Genomic DNA, 18,977 nt, shown 5'->3' on the forward strand with positions numbered 1-18,977 from the left:
GGGAGCTCAGAAGCAGATTGTTTTCCGGTTGAGCCTACAGATGAGAATGCAGCCTGGCAGACACCTTGATTGCAACCTTGTGAGACTTACGCAGGAAATGCAATTAAGCCATGCCTCGGCTTCTGACCCTTAGAAACTGTGCAATAATAAATGCGTGGTGTTCCAGGCTACTAAATCTGTGGTAATCCATTACATAGCAATAGATAACAAATACAACAACCATGAGGACATCATCTGTGATGTAAAAGCTTTGGACATCAGAAGGTAGAGGCATGCACTCAACAAATTCTGACCTACCCACTCCCAGTAAATGGTAGGTAAGTCCATGATGGTAAGTGTCCATGATGTAGTACCACAAACATAACCTGGAGACCTTGGTGGCATACTAGAACAGACTTCTCTGAATCTTGGTAGCTTCATCTGAAAATGGAGATAATTATAGTATCTACTTCACAAGATGGTTGTATGAATTATATATGATAATGTGGGTAAAGCTGTTTAGTACAAGGCCTGGAACCTTTCACGGTGGGTGGCCCAAATGAGTGTTGCTCTCGGCATCTTAATATTTCAGTGAGGTCACATTTCTGTCATATCCTTACATTATAACAGCGATTGATTTGCAGACCATCCCTCCCCGCCCCAACTAATCAACGAACCAGTCAACGACCCTGCACGATTTCCCCAGGATCAAAGTATCATTTGGTACAGTTCTGGTTAAATTCTCACAGAATAAAGCAGTATTTCCCGTTTTTCTACGACTGCCACCACCCAACAAAAAACCCCACGGCAGCTAAGTCTTCCAAAGCACTCCCGTAACCCAATCACTGCTGTAAGTGGGCTTCTACGCAGAAACACTCACCTTTCTGGTTAATAAGGACTTCAATGAAGGATTCATTAACTCCACCCTCCCCTTCCCCCCTACCCCCCCCCCCCCAACAGAAGAATACTCTGGAACAAGTATTCTTGAATTTTATCATTCGCTCCCTGGAGAAAGCGGGGAGAACGAAGTCCTCAGGCCTGGCCTGAACGCCCTTTAGGGGCGTGGGCATCCCGGGGCCCCAGTCCCTTCCACTCGGAAATGCAGGGGATTTAAGCCAACTTCGGCGCGCCTTAATTTCATCCCAAGAACAGACTGCAATCATTGTGTTTAAACAAACCAGCCTAAAGGCCTCAAAGCTTGAGCATAACGGGGGCCGGGGCCGGGGTAGGTCCTGGGTGCGCAGGACTCCCTGAGGACCCCAGCCCCTCCCGGGCCCCGCTGCCGCTGCTGAGTGCCACATCAGCGCCCGCGCTGCACTTCCAGGTTCCTCTCGAGGATGGAGCGAGCTAGCCCGGCGGGCGGGGGCGGGTCCAGGCCTGCGAGAGTGGCGGGCTGGCTGGCCAATAGGCAGCAAGCAGGGAGTCGCGGCCACCAATGAGCTGGAGCTTCGGGGTAGTTGGGCAGCCGAGGTTCGTGCCCCGGGCGGGGAGTGGCGGTGGGGGTGGGGGGGGGGGGAGCCAGATGAGGCACATCTGGACAGCTGCGCCGAGGAACTGTGCGGCCCCTTCGCGGGCCCGACGTCAGCTGAGCACGTCCCCCACGTCCTCTCCTGCTAGTCACTTTTATTATTCATATTCCCAAAGAAGCAACCGAGGATCCAGGCTTAAAACTTTTTTTCCCGCTAATTGAGACGGGGCCAGATCTCATCCCGCGCACAGTTTAATTTTCATGGGGCTCTGGGATCAAAAGAACAGAAACAGCAACAACAAAAGCCCAGCCGCTGTCTGATTTAAAACTGGCAAAGTGAGAAAAATAGTGTTGAGTAAACAGACCGAGTTGGGTAAGTTTTGGAGACGTGTTGGGTATCTGTTTCTCCCGCTGTGATCTCTCTCCTGCGTCTTTTTGCTGTTCTCATTATCTTCTCTTCGTCAGAGAGATGAAAATATCCCTCGCTGCCACAAACTGCACAGACCGTCGGCTTCCTTTTCTTCTACTTTGCTAATAATTTAATTTTTGGTTACTTGTGTGTTATTTTAAAATTTCCCAGGGACAGAAATTTAACTGGTGTCCTGTTGTAAGCCTCTCCAGACCTCAAAGTTGAATCTGATAGATGTATTTTTCTATTTTCTTTCTGTGAGAACAAAGTATGCGTTTGTAAAGCCGAAATCTTTATCCACCCCTCATTCCCCTGACTGTTTTGACAGAAGATTGAGAAAGTTATCAGACTTACTCTGAATTCACAAAACCTTTGCTTCTGTTCGTTGGATGTTTAATATTAAGTAACTTAAATTCTGAATTATGTAGGTAATTGCTGTTTCACTTACATGTGAATGTAGTTGTAACCCAAAAATATCTTTTCTGTGTTCATCCATCCATAGTGGGAGGTCCAAATTCCTTCAATACATGACAAACAACTCTGTGCATCAGTAACTTTATAATTGTATGTTAATCCCATAATTCTATCAAAATAATATTTAGAGCGATTGTTAGATGTGTATGCTTGCAGACAGTTGTGGTACATATTTCAGGATTTAGCAATGGAAATTATGGCAAATCTTGACCTAGGTGAATGACCTGAGGCCCATTCCATTCAAAACATCTATGATTTTGCTTAAGCAATGTTTTGGATTTGGGACTTTGTCATATGTTAGTTACTGTCATGGCAGATCTGACCAGAATTGATGTTTAATTTCTCGCTCAGAAAGCCTTTGGTGGGAATTTGGTGCCATAATTGCAAGTTGCAGAGTGTGTTTTTGAATCAGAGAGGCAGTGCATTCAGTGGGTGGAACAGTTGACGTGGTTTTCAGGGATGCAGAGTTAGAAGGGACAGTGAAACAGTATAAAGAGCCCATTGGCCTAGTTCAATTTGCAACCCCACTGTTCGAACCTTGGGCAAGTTACTCAGACCGTCTGTGCCTCAGTTTCCCCCTCTGTAATACGGAGATATTGATAGGCCCTACCTCACGGTGTTGTCTCTAGGACTAAGTGAGTTAACACAGGTGAAACAATAGTTCTGACACATAGTAAGTCTTTGCTCTTGTGCTCACTCTTCATTTCCATCCGTCTTAGCTTCCTCTGCTGCATGTCATTTTCCCAGCTACCATTCTTACCTCCATATTAGTGGCTAGCATTTACTGAGTCCTGACCTCTTGTTAGTGATACACTAATATTAGGCTGTGAAGGAAAGAGAGTCTTGAGAGGAGAGGAGAATTTATCAGGTGCCAGAGAAAGAGCTAGGAGGTTCTGGGAGTGCAGAAGATGGAAAGAGGACTTCTTACTGTGGGATAGCTTCATAGAAGGGTTGGCTTTCTGGGAAAGGATTTTGCCCAACGGTTTTGATGGAGAGGAAAAGGATCATGGAACAGCAGGTGGCAGGTATTGTAGGAGAAAAGAAAAGCAGGGGCAAAGCACTGAGGCTGGAAAATGTGTACCTATGCTTAGGGACAGTGGGTTGTGATGCAGGAAAATCTTTGAGAGGTTCGTGGGTGGAAAGGTTGGAAAGGTGGGAGAGGTAGGAGAGGACTGCACGAAGAGCCTGATGGGGAAGGGGAGGCTTGGGATGTAGATGGGCGGGGGACGGCAAGCTGAAATGGCAGCAGTTATATGGTGAAGGTGTTTCTAGAACTGTCTATCTCTGGGGTCCAGTCTCCACATCCTGCCCAGCACACACTCCCCATCTACTCCACTGCTTCCATGACATCCCTTCAGGGCTTGCAGGCTGTGTGGTCAGGACTGAGCAGTGAGCCTTGGCCATATCTTTTTGACAGTTTGGTGTCTCTCTGGGAGCTCTGATGAAGTAGTCTGACATTCTGGGCTATTATCCCAGATACTTTGTAGAAACAAGCCTTGACTTGAAGTCTGACATGGATGCAATCGTTCCACCTCTCCCCTACCCTTGTACATACACAGTGTCTGCAGAGTAGCTCTTTCTCCCCCTGCTAACACCTATTCAGGTGTTAATACTTGTAACATTGTAATTTCCAATTATGGAGTTAGATGAGACCTACAATATATACCTAAGTGGAGAGCTAGTTTGGAGCTCTCCTCCTTTTTCTTCCTTGAGAGCATTGTGCTGTGGCAGAGAGAAGCTGAGCTCTGGTCCTGGCACTGCTGCTGACCAACTGTGTGACCTCAGGAAAGACGTTGAGCCATTATGCGTTTCTTTGTGCCACCATCTGTAAAATTATTAAATTACCTCTGAGATTCTGAGATGATTTTTTTTTTCTTTTCTCTTCTTCACTGGGACAGTCTGTTGCTTGCAGATGGCTCTTTGATATGTCTATGGCTGACATTTCGTGACTACTTAATACATGGTAAACATTATTCAGGGTGCTTAAACATGTCTTAGCTCATGTAGTCCTCTCACCAAACCTATGAGGGTTGGTACCTATTGACTGAGGAGACAGAGGCATAAGCATATTAAGAGACTTGCCCAAGGTCACACAGTGAACAAATGGCAGATGCCCATCTGGTCTAACTCTAGACCCCAAGCCTTAACCACAGGCTACACTGCCTTAGGCATGTAAAACTGGGCTATTCTTCTTGTTTGCAGTTGTGTTGGTAATCAAGAAGTCCATGGGAGAAGGCTGATTGGAGGGGGAGAGCACATTTGAAGAACTGAGCTGGTAAAATTTCCTTGGAGGGGCTAGAATACCAACACGGGTCATGTCTATGGGATGTGTTGTGCCTGGAAACAGAAGACATTTTACATGTTTATAAGATGGGACTCATTGCAGGCAAGCACTCTGTCTTTTCATCCTGCTTGAACAAAACCCACGGTAGTACCTGGATATATAGTAGACATTCGATAAATGTCGCTAGATGATTATCCTTTTTGAAAAAATGAAACTGTATAAGTCAGATGCAATGGTTTCCCCTTTGTTTCCCTGCTTTCTTCTCAATCTGTTACTCTCCCCAGAGAGAAGCTTTGTTACTGGTTTAGTCTAAAACCTTTCAGCCCTTCTGTAAGGATTCACTCACAGGTATAGATCTAAACAATTTGAAGATATGAATGGGACCACAATATTTTTTTAAATTGAAATATAACTCACATACAGTGTTATTGTAGTTTTAGGTGTACATTAATTAATTAAACAATTCTATACATTACTCAGTGCTAATCACGTAAGTATACTCTTTATCTTCTTTCTCTATTTCATGCCTCCCCCTATCCACTTCCCCTCAGGCAACCGCCAATTTCTTCTCTATATGTAACAGTCTATTCTTTTGTTTGTCTCTTTTTATTTTGTTTGTTTTGTTGCTTAGATTCCATGTATGAGTGAAATTATATGGTATTTGTCTTTCTCAGTTTGACTTATTTCACTTAGCATTATATCCTTTATTTAGGTCCATCCGTGTTGGTGCAAGTGGAAATATCTTTTTTTTTTTTTTTTTTTTTTTTTTTTTTTTACAGCTGAGTAATATTCCATTGTGTATATATACCACATCTTTATTTATCTGTCAAAGAATACTTGGGTTTCTTCCATAATTTGGCTATTGTAAATAATGCTGCAATAACATAGGGGTGCATATATCTTTTCTAATTAGTATTTTCATTTTGCTTTGGGTAAATACCCAGTAGTAAAATTACTGGATCATATGGTGATTCTATTTTTAATTTTTTGAGGAGTCTCCATACTGTGTTCCCCAGTGGCTGCACTAATTTGCATTCCCATCAATAGTGCAGAGGTCTCCTTTTTCTCCACATCCTCACCAACACTCACCATTTTTTTGATTTTAGCCATTCTGACAAATGGAGGTGATATCTCATTGTGGTTTCAATTTACATTTCCCTGATGATTAGTGATGTTGAACCATTCTTATGTGTCTGTTGGCCATCTGTACGTCTTCTTTGGAAAAATGTCTATTCGGGTCCTCTGCCCATTTTTTAATTGGATTATTTGGGGTTTTCGGGGTTCAGTTCTTTAAAATTCTTTATACATTTTGGATATTAAACCCCTATCAAACATGTCATTTGTAAACATCTTCTCCCATTCAGTAGGTTGCCTTTTCATTTTATTCATAGTTTCCTTTGCTGTGCAAAATCTATTTTGGTGTAGTCACAATAGTTTAATTTTGCTTTTGTTTCCCTTGCCTTAAGAGACAGATCCAGAAAAATGTTTCTATAGCCAATGTCAAAGAATTTACTCCCTATGTTTTCTTCTAAGAGTTTTATGTTTTCAGGTCTCACATTTAGGTCTTTATTCTGTTTTTAGTTTAATTTTGTGTATGGTGTAAGAAAGTGGTCCAGTTTCATTCTTTTGCATGTAGCTGGCCAGTTTTCCCAGCATCATTTATTGAAGTCTGTCTTTTTCCCATTTAATAATCTTGCCTCCTTTATCATAGATTAATTGATCATACAAGTGTGGATTTATTTCTGGGGTCTCTATTCTGTTATTTTGATCTGTATATCTATTTTTGTGTCAGTACCATACTGTTTGATTACTACAGCTTAGTAGTATAGTTTTAAAACTGGAATTGTGATACCTCCAGCTTTGTTTTTTTCAAGATTCTTTGGCTGTTCAAAATCCCATACAAATTTTAGGATTATTTGTTCTAGTTCTGTGAAAAATGCTGTTGGTATTTTGATAGAGGTTGCATTAAATATGTAAATTACTTTGGGTAGAATGGACATTTTAACAATATTCATTCTTCCAATCCATGAACATGGAATATCTTTCCATTTGTTTGTGTCTTCTCCAATTTCTTTCACCAGTGTTTTATATTTTAGAGTATAGATCTTTCACCTCTTTGGTTAAGTTTATTCCTAGGTATTTTATTATTTTTGGTGCAATGGTAAATAGGGTTGTTTTCTTAATTTCTCTCTCTGCTGCTTCATTATTAGTATATAGAAATTCAACAGACTTCTGTATTTTATTTTGTATCCTGCAAATTTACTGAATTCATTTATGAGTTCTAGTAGTTTTTTGGTGGAGTTTTTAGGGTTTTCTATATAGAGTATCATGTCATCTGCAAATAGTGAAAGTTTTACTTCTTCCCTACCAATTTGGATGCCTTTTATTTCTTTTTCTTGTCTGACTGGTATGGTTAGAACTTCCAGTACTATTTTGAATAAAAGTAGCAAGGGTGGACAACCCTATCTTGTTCCTGAAAGTGGTAGAAAAGCTCTGTTTTTCATCATTGAAAATATTGTGGTTTGGAACAACAATATATTTATTTTTTTAAAAAATGGAGAAACTGAAATATTCCAAGCCTCGTGGAAAAATGAGGCAGGTGCCAGGTAAATATTCTACTTCTATTTCTTGGGCATCAAATTGTATTGTTTTATTTCTGGAGATGCTATGGTTTTGGGATAAGAACTTCTCATGATGAAGCTTGATGCAGGATTATTTCAGGTGTCCCATTATTAATTATACCCAGTCTGGATTTTAAATCTTTTTGAGACTTCATTCTTTAGGTCTTTTATATATTGAATAAACTTTAAAATAATATTTGAAAAATATTTTAATTTGCTTTTTACTTCATTGGTTTAATGTCGTCACTCTTAAATATAGCACTCTGACTAAGCAAACAGACTTTGGAGTCAGACTGTGAGGGTTTCAATCCCAGGTCTGCTTCTTACTAGTGTACCCTGAGTAAGTTATTTTCTCTAGGAGGCTTTATTATATTGTATTTATTATTATAAAGTGGGGATATCAGTAGGCATCAAATGAGAAAATCCATGTGAAGAATTTAGCATAGTATCTGGTTCATAGTAAAGCCTATACCTATAAGCAATTCATTTTTTATTATGGCAAATTAAACATAATATAAAATTTGCCATTTTAACCATTTCTAAGTGTGTAGTTCAGTAACATTTGGTGCATTGACATTGTTGTGCAGAGATCACAGCTGTCCATCTCCAGAGCCATTTCATCAAACTGAAACTCCATACTCATTAAACAATAACTCCCTGGCTCGCTGCTAGTAACCACATTCTGCTGTCTCTATCAATTGGATTACTCTATGTACCTCATATAAATGGAATTATACAATCTTTTTCCTCTTATGACTGGCTTATTTCACTTAGCATAATATCTTCAAGGTCCATCGATACGATATCATGTGTCAGAATTTCATACTTTTTAAGGTTGAATAATATTCCATTGTATGTTTATACTGCATTTTGTTTATCCATTCATCTGTTGAGGAGCATTTAGGTTGTTTCCATCTGTGATGGCTAATTTTTTGTGTTAATTTTGCTAGACCACACTGACAAGATATTCAGTCAAAGCTTATTCTAGATGCTTCTGTGAAGGTATTTTTAACTTAATTTAATTTATTTAAAGTTTTTATTCATTTATTTTGAGGGGTGAGGAGGTGCAGAGAGAGAGAGGGAGGGTGGGAGGGAGGGAGAGAAGAGAGAGAGAATTCTAAGCAGGCTTTGCACTGACAGATGTGGGGCTCAAACTCATAAACCATGAGATCATGACCTGAGCCAAAACCAAGAGCTAGACACTTAACCAACTGAGCCACCCAGATGCCCCTGAAGGTATTTTTTAGATGAGATTAACATTTAGCTCAGTAGACTTGAGTAAAGCAGATAGCTCTCTGTTATTTGGATAGGCCACATCTAATCAGTTGAAGACCTTTATAGAAAAATACCGACCAACAATGCAAAAGAGATCCTCTTTCTCTGCTTCCTCCCCAACATCTGTTGTTGCCTGAGTTGTTAATGTTAGCCATTCGGACAGGTGTGAGGTGGTATCTCATTGTGGTTTTGATTTGTATTTCCCTGATGATGAGTGATGTTGAGCATTTTTTCATGTGTCAGTTGGCCTTCTGGATGTCTTCTTTGGAGAAGTGTCTATTCATGTCTTTTGCCCATTTCTTCACTGGATTATTTGTTTTTTGGGTGTTGAGTTTGAGAAGTTCTTTATAGATTTTGGATAATAACTCTTTATCTGATATGTCATTTACAAATACCTGCTCCCATTCTGCTGGTTGCCTTTTAGTTTTGCTGACTGTTTCCTTCGTTGTGCAGAAGCTTTTTATTTTGATGAGGTCCCAATAGTTCATTTTTGCTTTTGTTTCCCTTGCCTCCAGAGACGTTTTGAGTAAGAAATTGCTGCGGCCAAGATCAAAGAGGTTTTTGCCTGCTTTCTCCTCTGGGATTTTGATGGCTTCCTGTCTTACATGGAGGTCTTTCATCCATTTTGAGTTTATTTTTGTATATGGTGTAAGAAAGTGGTCCAGGTTCATTCTTCTGCATGTCACTGTCCAGTTTTCCCAGCACCACTTGCTGAAGAGACTGTCTTTATTCCATTGGATATTCTTTCCTGCTTTGTCAAAGATTAGTTGGCCATACGTTTGTGGGTCCATTTCTGGGTTCTTTATTTTGTTGCATTGATCTGAATGTCTGTTCTTGTGCCAGTACCATACTGTCTTGATGGTTACAGCTTTGTAGTATAGCTTGAAGTCTGGGATTTTGATGCTTCCTGCTTTGGTTTTCTTTTTCAAGATTGCTTTGGCTATTTGGGGTCTTTTCTGGTTCCATACAAATTTTAGGATTATTTGTTGTAGCTCTGTGAAGAATGCTGGTGTTATTTTGATAGAGATTGCATTGAATATGTAGATTGCTTTGGGTAGTATCAACATTTTAACAATATGTGTTCTTCCTATCCAGGAGCATGGAATCTTTTTTTTTTCAATATATGAAATTTATTGTCAAGTTGGTTTCCATACAACACCCAGTGCTCATCCCAAAAGATGCCCTCCTCAATACCCATCACCCACCCTCCATCGACCCTCAGTTTGTTCTCAGTTTTTAAGAGTTTCTTATGCTTTGGCTCTCTCCCACTCTAACCTCTTTTTTTTTTCCTTCCCCTCCCCCATGGGAATGCAAGCTGGTGCAGCCACTTTGGAAAACAGTATGGAGCTTCCTCAAAAAACTAAAAATAGAACTACCCTATGACCCAGCAATTGCAATACTAGGCATTTATCCACAGGATACAGGTGTGCTGTTTCAAAGGGACACATGCACCCCCATGTTTATAGCAGCACTATCAACAATAGCCAAAGTATGGAAAGAGCCCAAATGTCCATCAATGGATGAATGGATAAAGAAGAAATGGTATATATATACAATGGAGTATTACTCGGCAATCAAAAAGAATGAAATTTTGCCATCTGCAACTACGTGGATGGAACTGGAGGGTATTATACTAAGTGAAATTAGTCAGAGAAAGACAAAAATCATATGACTTCACTCATATGAAGACTTTAAGAGACAAAACAGATGAACAAAAGGGAAGGGAAACAAAAATAATATAAAAACAGGGAGGGGGACAAAACAGAAGAGACTCATAAATATAGAGAACAAACTGAGGGTTACTGGAGGGGTTGTGGGAGCGGGGATGGGCTAGGGCTAAATGAGTAAGGGGCACTAAGGAATCTAGTCCTGAAATCATTGTTGCATTATATGCTAATTTGGATGTAAATTAAAAAAAATTAAATTAAATTAAAAAATATAAAAATAAAAATAATAAAAAAGAAAAAAAAAAGCAAAATACCGACCTCTCTTGAACAAGAGACAATTCTGCCAGCAAACTGCTTTTGGACTTAAACTGCAGTATCATCTCTTCCCTGAGTTTCGCCTGTTGGCTTACACTGAAGATTTTGGACATGCTAACCTCCACAATCATGTTAGCCAATTCCTAAAATAAGTCTTTCTCTCTATATAATATATAGCTATAGATTTGGCTATGTATAGGTAGTAGATATAGACACGTAGATGTATAGATATAGATAGATATAGATATACATATAGGTAGATATACTATTGGTTCTATTTCTTTGGAGAATCTTAACTAATATGCCATCCCTTAATTACTGTGAATAATGCTGCTATGAACATTGGTGTACATTTATCTGTTGGAGTTCCTGCTTTCAATTCTTTGGGGTAAATACCTAGAAGTGGAATTGTAGGATCAAAAAGTAATTCTTTTTTTAAGTTTATTCATTTATTTTGAGAGAGACACAGCACGAATAAGGAAGGGGCGGAGAGAGAAGGAAAGAGAGGGAATTCCAAGCAGGCTGTACTGTCAGTGCAAAGCCCAACTTGGGGCTTTATTTTATGAACTGTGAGATCATGACCTGAGCTGAGATCAAGAGTGAGATTCTTAACTGACTGAGCCACCCAGATGCTCCCAAAATAATTCTTATAGGAATAAAAAAATACCCAGTGCCCCAAAAGGTAAAATTCACAATGTCTGGCACTCAAAAATAGTGAAGCAGTTGTGTTGAAAATGGAAATAAATACACTAACCCTGACTGTCCTGGAGGTGTACTTACATGCACATTTTTGTACTATTAGTCAAATAGTTGAGGTCTTCACTATAATAACATTTTGTACATAACAAGACAGAGTCTGCCAAACCACGGTCTGTGTTGATTTTACTTTGGCTTCTGAGATAGAAGTTCTTCTTCAGTGTATTACTGTTTTTTAAGATTGTTTTTCTGTGTTTGATAACCCCAACCTCCCATTGGACTATGGTGAGGTAAACTCGCCTAAGGGTTATACTGGCCAAATGCATCATGCCTCCGATGGATTGGAGCTAAGACTAGGGCATGATGGGTGGGAGATGAGGTGAGGCTACTGAGCGACTGAGCATCGAAGGCCTTATAGAGAGCAGCAAGGGCCAAAGCAGCGCTGCCAAGATCTGCTGACAGGCCTAAGAGGGCTGGCTAAGCCAGAGTCCAGAACCAGAAGCCTTTTAAACCCAACAGAGGCACGTGGGGAGTGAATTCAGCCAAGTCCAGTTGGGACTATGACTGAAGCTGAAGAAGCAGGGCTTGATTTCATTACCAGACGTAGGAGGCTGGGTCAGAGAGGGATGCCCTGGAGTCAGGCAAGGGCTTAAAGCTCAGGAGCCTCATACCAAGGTCCCAGACTTTGAGCCAGGACTGTCTATTTTCCCTCTGAGAATTGGACAGTTTCTCTGTTTCTCTGCTCTGCTACTTCCCTGAAGTCCAGTCTGACCTGCTATCGTCTAGACATCTCTACATAGATGCTTTGTTGCCAGAACAATCAAGTTTTCCTTTTTTTTCCTTTTTCAATTTGAGTACAGTTGACATGCAGGGTCACATTAGTTTCAGGTGGACAAGTTAGTGATTTGACAAGTTTATAGAACAAATACGTTTTCTTCAGTTTGGCTGTGCTGAGCACCTTGGCATTTCTTCCCTCTCTGCCTGTGCAGAAATACTGCTTTTCTTCACACAACTAACACCTTTCTTGGATGCTGGAAAACTACTTCTTAAAATATTGTAGCCCAGATTAATTCTTGGGAAAGCTCCTACTTAAGATGACAACAAGATATTATTACTATCATTTGATAGAGGTTTTACTTTTTTTGGTGGATAAGAACTAAATACTGAGTCTTTAGGAAAATTGGAAGTCGTTTTTTCTTTTAAAGGAGAGGTACTACAGTCACTTTTTCACCTAGAAAGAAAGCTTCCATCAGAAATCTTGGAAAACTTTGCTTTTATGCCGGTGATCTCCTTACTATGGGTTGGGATGTAGGAATGGATGCTGCTCAGTATTCTCATGTCACTATGACAGTTCTCATAACAGAAATGATTCATTTGCAGAATTTAGTAATAATAACAGAAGTAAGAACAGCCACACTAGATGATAGAGTAAATTTATCACTTTAATTTCCTCCAAATCAGCATTGTTTGAAGGAGGTTTTGTTCCTCTTTGGTGTTTTCCACTGAGAGAGAGATAGATGCAGGAAAGATTAAGAGAGCATGAGTGAGAGCCTTTTGCCTCTTTCTGATGAGCTCAGGACTCCCTTCTGTACTCCTGCATGTTTCAGGGGCCATCAGCCTATCAGAAAAGTGCAATTAAGGACAAAATTTATGGTTTCTGGAGAGAAATGTGCACAAAAAATTTAATAATACCTACTTGTTGCCTTAGTGATTGTGGTAAGAGTTGTTGGTTTTGCTTTTGGAATTATTTTTAGTTATTTGTGTTTCGTGGTGGTAATGAATAAGAGACAGTGGGGTGAATGGATGAAACTGGTTCTGCACCCTGATAGTGGTTACATTCTAATTGGTTCTAGGATCAGAATTGGTTTTTCCATAAGAGAATCAGATTGACTATGTGAAACCATTAAAAGGGACAGGATCCTCTTATTTTGCCTCAGTCTCAGTCTCATTCCATTTCCCCACTTTCATCGCTGTCTTTTCCTCTCATTCCAGTTACCCCTAAACCCATGATTGCCCTGCTCTTAGCAACCTTTTCCAGGACCTCTTTTACAGGGAAATTGCCCAGGATTCAGAAGAGGCTATGGTGGGATGTTTCCCTCCTCTTGTCTGTGGCTCTTATTTTTCTGGATCGGAAGTAGAATTTATATGCCACTCCAGTGATCTTTTTTCAATTTTCCTGAAATGAAGAAAACCCATTCTCCCCACCCCCCCAATGTCTTGAAAGAAGAATTTTTGAAGATTTAGAAATAGGAAGAAGTCAACAGAGAGAATGTTTTGATTTTGATCTATCCTGACATTGGCATGAAATTAGTTCTTGTGAAAAAAGAGACTGGGGCTATCAAGAAAATGAATATAGGCGCAAACAGAAAGCAGATTCAGAGCTGTAAATACAGAGAACAAACCATTTGTTGACAAAGAAGAGAGGGTGGGAGGACGGGCAAAAGGGATGAAAGGGAGTGGGCAATACAGGGTTCCAGTTATGGAATGAGTAAGTCACAGGAATAAAAGACATAGCATAGGGAATATGGTCAATGATATCGTAATTATGTTGCATGGTAACAGATTGTAGCTACACTTATATGGTGAGCCTAGCATAATGTATAAACTTGGCAAATAACTATGTTATACATCTGAAGCTAATGTAACTTTGTATGTCAACTAAACTCAAATAAAAATATTTATTTATTTATTTATTTATTTATTTATTTATTTATTTATTTATTCTCAAGTTAGCTAGCGTACTGTGTAGTCTTGGCTTTAGGAGTATATTCCTGTGATTCATCGCTTACATACAACACACAGTGCTCATCCCAACAAGTGCCCTCCTCAATGCCTATAGCCTATTTTCCCCATTCCTCCCAACCCCCACCCCCATCAAACCTCAGTTGGGGCTATCACTGAAAAAGCACCCACTCCTACCTTCAGATAGCACAGTCCTACATTTTAGGGAAGACAGCTTTGACTCTCACACTGAGCCCCCTTAAGCTTCTGAATTTTCCTTCTGATACATTATCAATCACCAATTGTGCTGAATCATAAAGCATATTGCCAGATTTGGAAATGGAGTATTGTTAATGAGGCAGTTGGTACGGCCTGAAAAAGTAAACTTTAAGGAAAAGCTGTGGGCTCAAAGGGTATCTTCTTTCCTTCATTGTTTGGCACATCATCACTTGACTTTTCCAAGTTTCAGTTAACAAGTGATGTTTAAAAATGTCCTCTCTTCTGCTCTCTCCTTATCCTTTTATCTTTTTCATTTGGTTATGATTTGAGAAGCAATTCATCAAGGGCAGTTCTGAGTTCATGTTGACTAAAAACACAGGACTAAAGGTAAGCAGATATTTACTCTGGTGTTCAAAGTCCGGTTGAAGAAATGATGAGTAAGTTAGCTTACATTAGCTGAGTCTCTTATTCTTATCGAAAGGACCATTATTCTAGTGATTGGAGAAGGCAGTGGTTTACATGGCATCCTTTGAGGAAAGACTCTGTTTTAAATGAGCTTCTCCACTGACCTCCTTGTGGGCTCACCTCCACCACCAGACCATCCGTCATCATTAACCACGTTTCTAAATTTAATTTATTAGAGGAACCATTTGGTTCACAGGATGAGTGGATTTTGATTGGGAGGTAGTGGTGGGTAGAAAGTGTAGGGCCTGCTGGTTATTTCACTGAAGCCCCAAATAGCATGAAGGAGGAAGGTCAGTTAAGAAGCAGAAAGAGAAAAGAAGAAACAACTGAGAAAATCTTCTCAAAAATTTTGTTGGAAATTGGCTTGAAGTCTAATTTGCTCTCTTAGCCATAGAGTTGAGTCTTATATATTTTGTAATCAGTTCTTATAAAATTCAGCCATTACTAAGCTGATGACCAAAGAGCACTCTTCCAACTTGATAGAATAGAGAAATGTCTTCTCCAGCCAAAATTATAGGAAATTTTCCACCAGCAAGCATTCAGATTTCCTACTGGGTCCATTCCTGTAAGATTTATCTTTCCAGATAATCCAGTTGGTTAGGTTAATTGGGTCCGGCCAATCTTAAATAAATAAAAAATAAATAAATAAAAATACCAGTTACACAGTTAGAAAGCTTTTGAATCTTCCAGGGAACAGACATATTTATGGCGTCCAGTTCAGGATTACGTCTTAAGGGAGAAATTACTCTTTTTCTCTCCAAGCAATACCAGCATGAAATGACCCTTAATGAGATCCTTGAGCTTTCAAGGGCACTCTTCCCAGGATGAATGATGCCAGAGAGCATGTAATTCAGTCACAATTTCCCTCCAGGTCCCTTCAGTCACTTAGAGGACAAATTCTCTGTCTGCAGGGCCTGTTCTGTGGGTGTGCAACCTGTAGAGTTGCACAGGGCTCCAGTCTTAGAGGGGTCGTGTGCTTATTTTAATGCTCTGCTGTCACTGTTTTGAAATTCTCACAATTTATAAACAAGGGACTCCACATTTTCAGTTTGCTCTGGGGCCCTGCCTCTATGCTTTCAGGGCTATTCAAGTGTAACAAGAGTGAGAAAGTAAAATCAAGGGCCTGTTTTCATCACTTTCCTCCAACTTTATGTGTCCAGATGAGCACCTAATGGAACTGCTACTCATTCGTTTGTCTTTATTGATCTCATGGTTAGTTTACCCTATTAACGGGTTTTCAGAGGATCTTGTCCCTTTTTAGAACAATTTCTCTACTAATTTAGAGCCTGTAGTTAAAAAGGTGAATCAGGTCTTGGCAACATATGGTACTTCTGTCTTTTGAAAAGAAGTGTCTTCTAAATCTCCTTTGTTTACTTTGTGTTATGGCCTTGATGGCACAACCCCAATTTCATACGTGCACTCTACACACACTCCAGTAGGTCTCATTTTTATTTTTATTTATTTTGTTAAAAGTTTACTCATTTATTTTGACAGAGACAGAGAGAGTGCAAGGAGGGGTGTAGGGTGGAGAGAGAGGGAAAATCTCAAGCAGGTCCCACAGCAGTGCAGTCAATGCACAGCCTGATGTGGGGCCCAAACTTAGGAAACTGAGACCATGATGTGAACCAAAATCAAGAGTCAGATGCTCAACTGAATGAACCACCCAGGTGCTCCAAGAGGTCTTATTTTTAAAGCAAGAACCAAGAAAGATTCTTATTGGCTGGTGGGTCCAAATGCTGAAGCCCACAGCAATGACTGTGAATATTCATTCCCGAGTTTTCTTAGTCTTCCTAGGGGCCCCTGGGTAGAAGTGGGTATGAGATGGTTGGCTTGATAGGTTGGTTCAGGTAAGGGAAACAAAGTCAGGGGCGGGCCTGATCCGTGTGGGAGCCTTCTGCTTTAACTGTGCTTACACACTGAGCACCTGAGCTGGCTGGTTGAACAGTTTCATAGAAATGATTAATAAGGAGGCAAACATGGTGAGAGTGGGAATAAATGATTATAAATACCTTGCAGGACTTGGAGAAACACTTGCTGACAGTGAATCAGTATTTCCCTGAGTGCAAAGGACAGTATTTTCTGGTATGTGTGAACATGCCCAGTAGTTTGACAATCAGACCTGCATGTCTGATGATATTAATTGCAGGGTGTTATGGGCCAGGTTTCTGTAAGTTAAGTGGAGGTGGAGGCCACTGGCATGATATACATTGCTTGGGAAGAAACATGAGTGGGAGGAAGAAAAGAGGTTTCTCTGGGGCTGTTGCAAGGCTGATGCTGGTGAAATATGTTTGTCTTTCTTGAGTGGTAAGCAGCATCTGCAAGGATTGTTAGCTGCTGAGCAGCACATCTTCTGTACTTAAGACCCATGAGAGATTTGGGTGACGGTAGTAGTGAGGTAAGTTTCAATACTGTGTTTTCCTACTCCTTGTCTTTGGTGTGTACATGGGTGTGTGTATGTGTGTAAAACTGACAAAAAGGTGTCTGGTTTCAGCCTATTGATTTTTTTTTTTCATTCTGCTGGAAATCTTCATTAATTAGGACACAAAAGCTCAGTTTCCACTTCTTTCTTACCCTTTTTGCCCAATTCGAAGATGTTTGATATACTGAGACCAAGTATGATGAAGGACTGACTAGGAAGGGAGAATTGATCTGAAACTGTTGAAAGTTAGTTCACCATTTCTAGAGTAACCTTGGTATGTAAAAAGGAAGAACTTTTTTTTTGATCAAAAAATGCTTATTTATTTTTGAGAGAGAGAGAGAGAGAGAGAGCGCGCACAGTGGTGGAGAGGCAGAGCCAGAGAAAGGGACAGAGGATCCTAAGCAAGTTCTGCACTGACAGCAGTGAGCCCCAGAGGGGCTTGACCTCATGAATCTTAAGATCATGACTCGAGCTGAAGTCGGACACTCAGCTGACTGAGCCACCCAAGTGCCCCATAAAGAGCAAGAACTTTTGATTCATATAGATCTAGTTTGAATCCTGACTCTTACTGTGTATTTGGGACATTGTGAAAATAACTTAACCTCTCTGAACTTCAGTTTCCTGATTTGTAAAATGGGGTAATAATACCAGCTTCTCAGTGTGGCAAGGATTTAATGAGATAATGTTGGCCAAGAGCCTGGTGTCTTATCTGTCATATGGTAGAAACTCCATAGAAAACTGGTACCTTTAGTTTATTAACTCTTTCTCTAGCCCCTTCCCAAGCATTGGAGTTATGGCCTGCCATTCTTGACTCCCGTAATCATCAGTGTTTCCCCAGCCAGCTTATTGTGGGCTATGGCTGATGGAGACAAAACTAAGACTAGCCTAATCCTAATAGATACTTCATTTCATTTTTATGTTATGATCTAACATTGCAGTTACATGGGCAGAGTGGCTGTGGGGAGATCTGTGTCTTAAATGCTGAATTCTCCTTGATTTGTGACATTTTCCCCCTCTGGGATCTTTAGGAATCTGGCAGCTGAAACACAAGTCCTGCCATCTACTCTTTCCATCCACCAATCCACCCATCCATTTATTCATCCATTTACACATCCGTTCATCCACACAACCCTTATGTACTGAGCCACATACTATATGCCAGGAACAGTTCTGAGAGTCAGAAATTAAGCAGTAAAGAAGAATAGAAACAAGTCCTACATGAACATAGTTTTCACTCTAATTGCAATAAACAAAGTAAGTCAGTAAATTATGTAGTGTGTTAGAAGGGGATGTTTTATGGGGAATATAAAACAGGACAAGAGGATGGGGTCTTGATGCAGTTTGAAGTTTTAAATAGAGTGATCAGGGAAAGCCTTATTAGAAGGGTAATAAGGGAAAGCCTTATTAGAAGGTCTTTGAGCAAAGGCTTAGAGGAGGTAAGGGGGGAAGAGTATTTCAAGCAGGAGGAGCAGCAAATACAAAGACCTGAAGGTGGAGCAGAGCCTGGTGTGTTTAACGAGAAGAAGGGAGGCCAGTGTGGCCGGTAAGGAGTAGACTGGAGAAGTGATGGGAACGAAATCATATGGAGCCATATAGGTCATTGTGAGGACCTCAGCCTAACTTACATTTCAACAGGATAATTCTGACTTCTGGGTTGAGAATAGTCTGAAAAGGGCAAAGGCAGAAGCAGAATCCAGTGAAGAAACCACTGTAATACCCCAGGCCTGTACCAGATGGTCTTAGGGGAGGTGGTGAGAAGAGGTCAGATCCTGGGCATACTTTGGAGATAGAGTCAACAGGATTCTCCAACAGATTGGATGTGGCAAGTGAGAGAAAGAGAGGCATCAAGGATGATTGTAAACTTTTTGGTGAAATTGGGAGGATGAAGTTGTCATTGAGTAGGGAAGACTGTAGGTAGGTGGATCTGGTCCAGGTATCAGGAGACCTGTTCTGGACAGTTTTGAA

The 18,977-nt window shown here is 40.4% G+C and overlaps 1 protein-coding gene across 1 annotated transcript in view; it reads left to right on the forward strand.

Annotated features, from left to right (window-relative positions):
* Positions 1–1,516: 1,516 nt before the first annotated feature.
* Positions 1,517–18,977, forward strand: part of TMEM45A (transmembrane protein 45A) — a 74,057-nt gene continuing 56,596 nt past the window's right edge. The window contains exon 1 of the mRNA XM_042955980.1: positions 1,517–1,820. The gene's annotated coding sequence lies outside the window, so the exon portion shown is untranslated. The remainder of the gene's footprint in view (positions 1,821–18,977) is intronic.

Source organism: Panthera leo, chromosome C2, assembly GCF_018350215.1.
Source record: "Panthera leo isolate Ple1 chromosome C2, P.leo_Ple1_pat1.1, whole genome shotgun sequence".
Lineage (NCBI taxonomy): Eukaryota > Metazoa > Chordata > Mammalia > Carnivora > Felidae > Panthera > Panthera leo.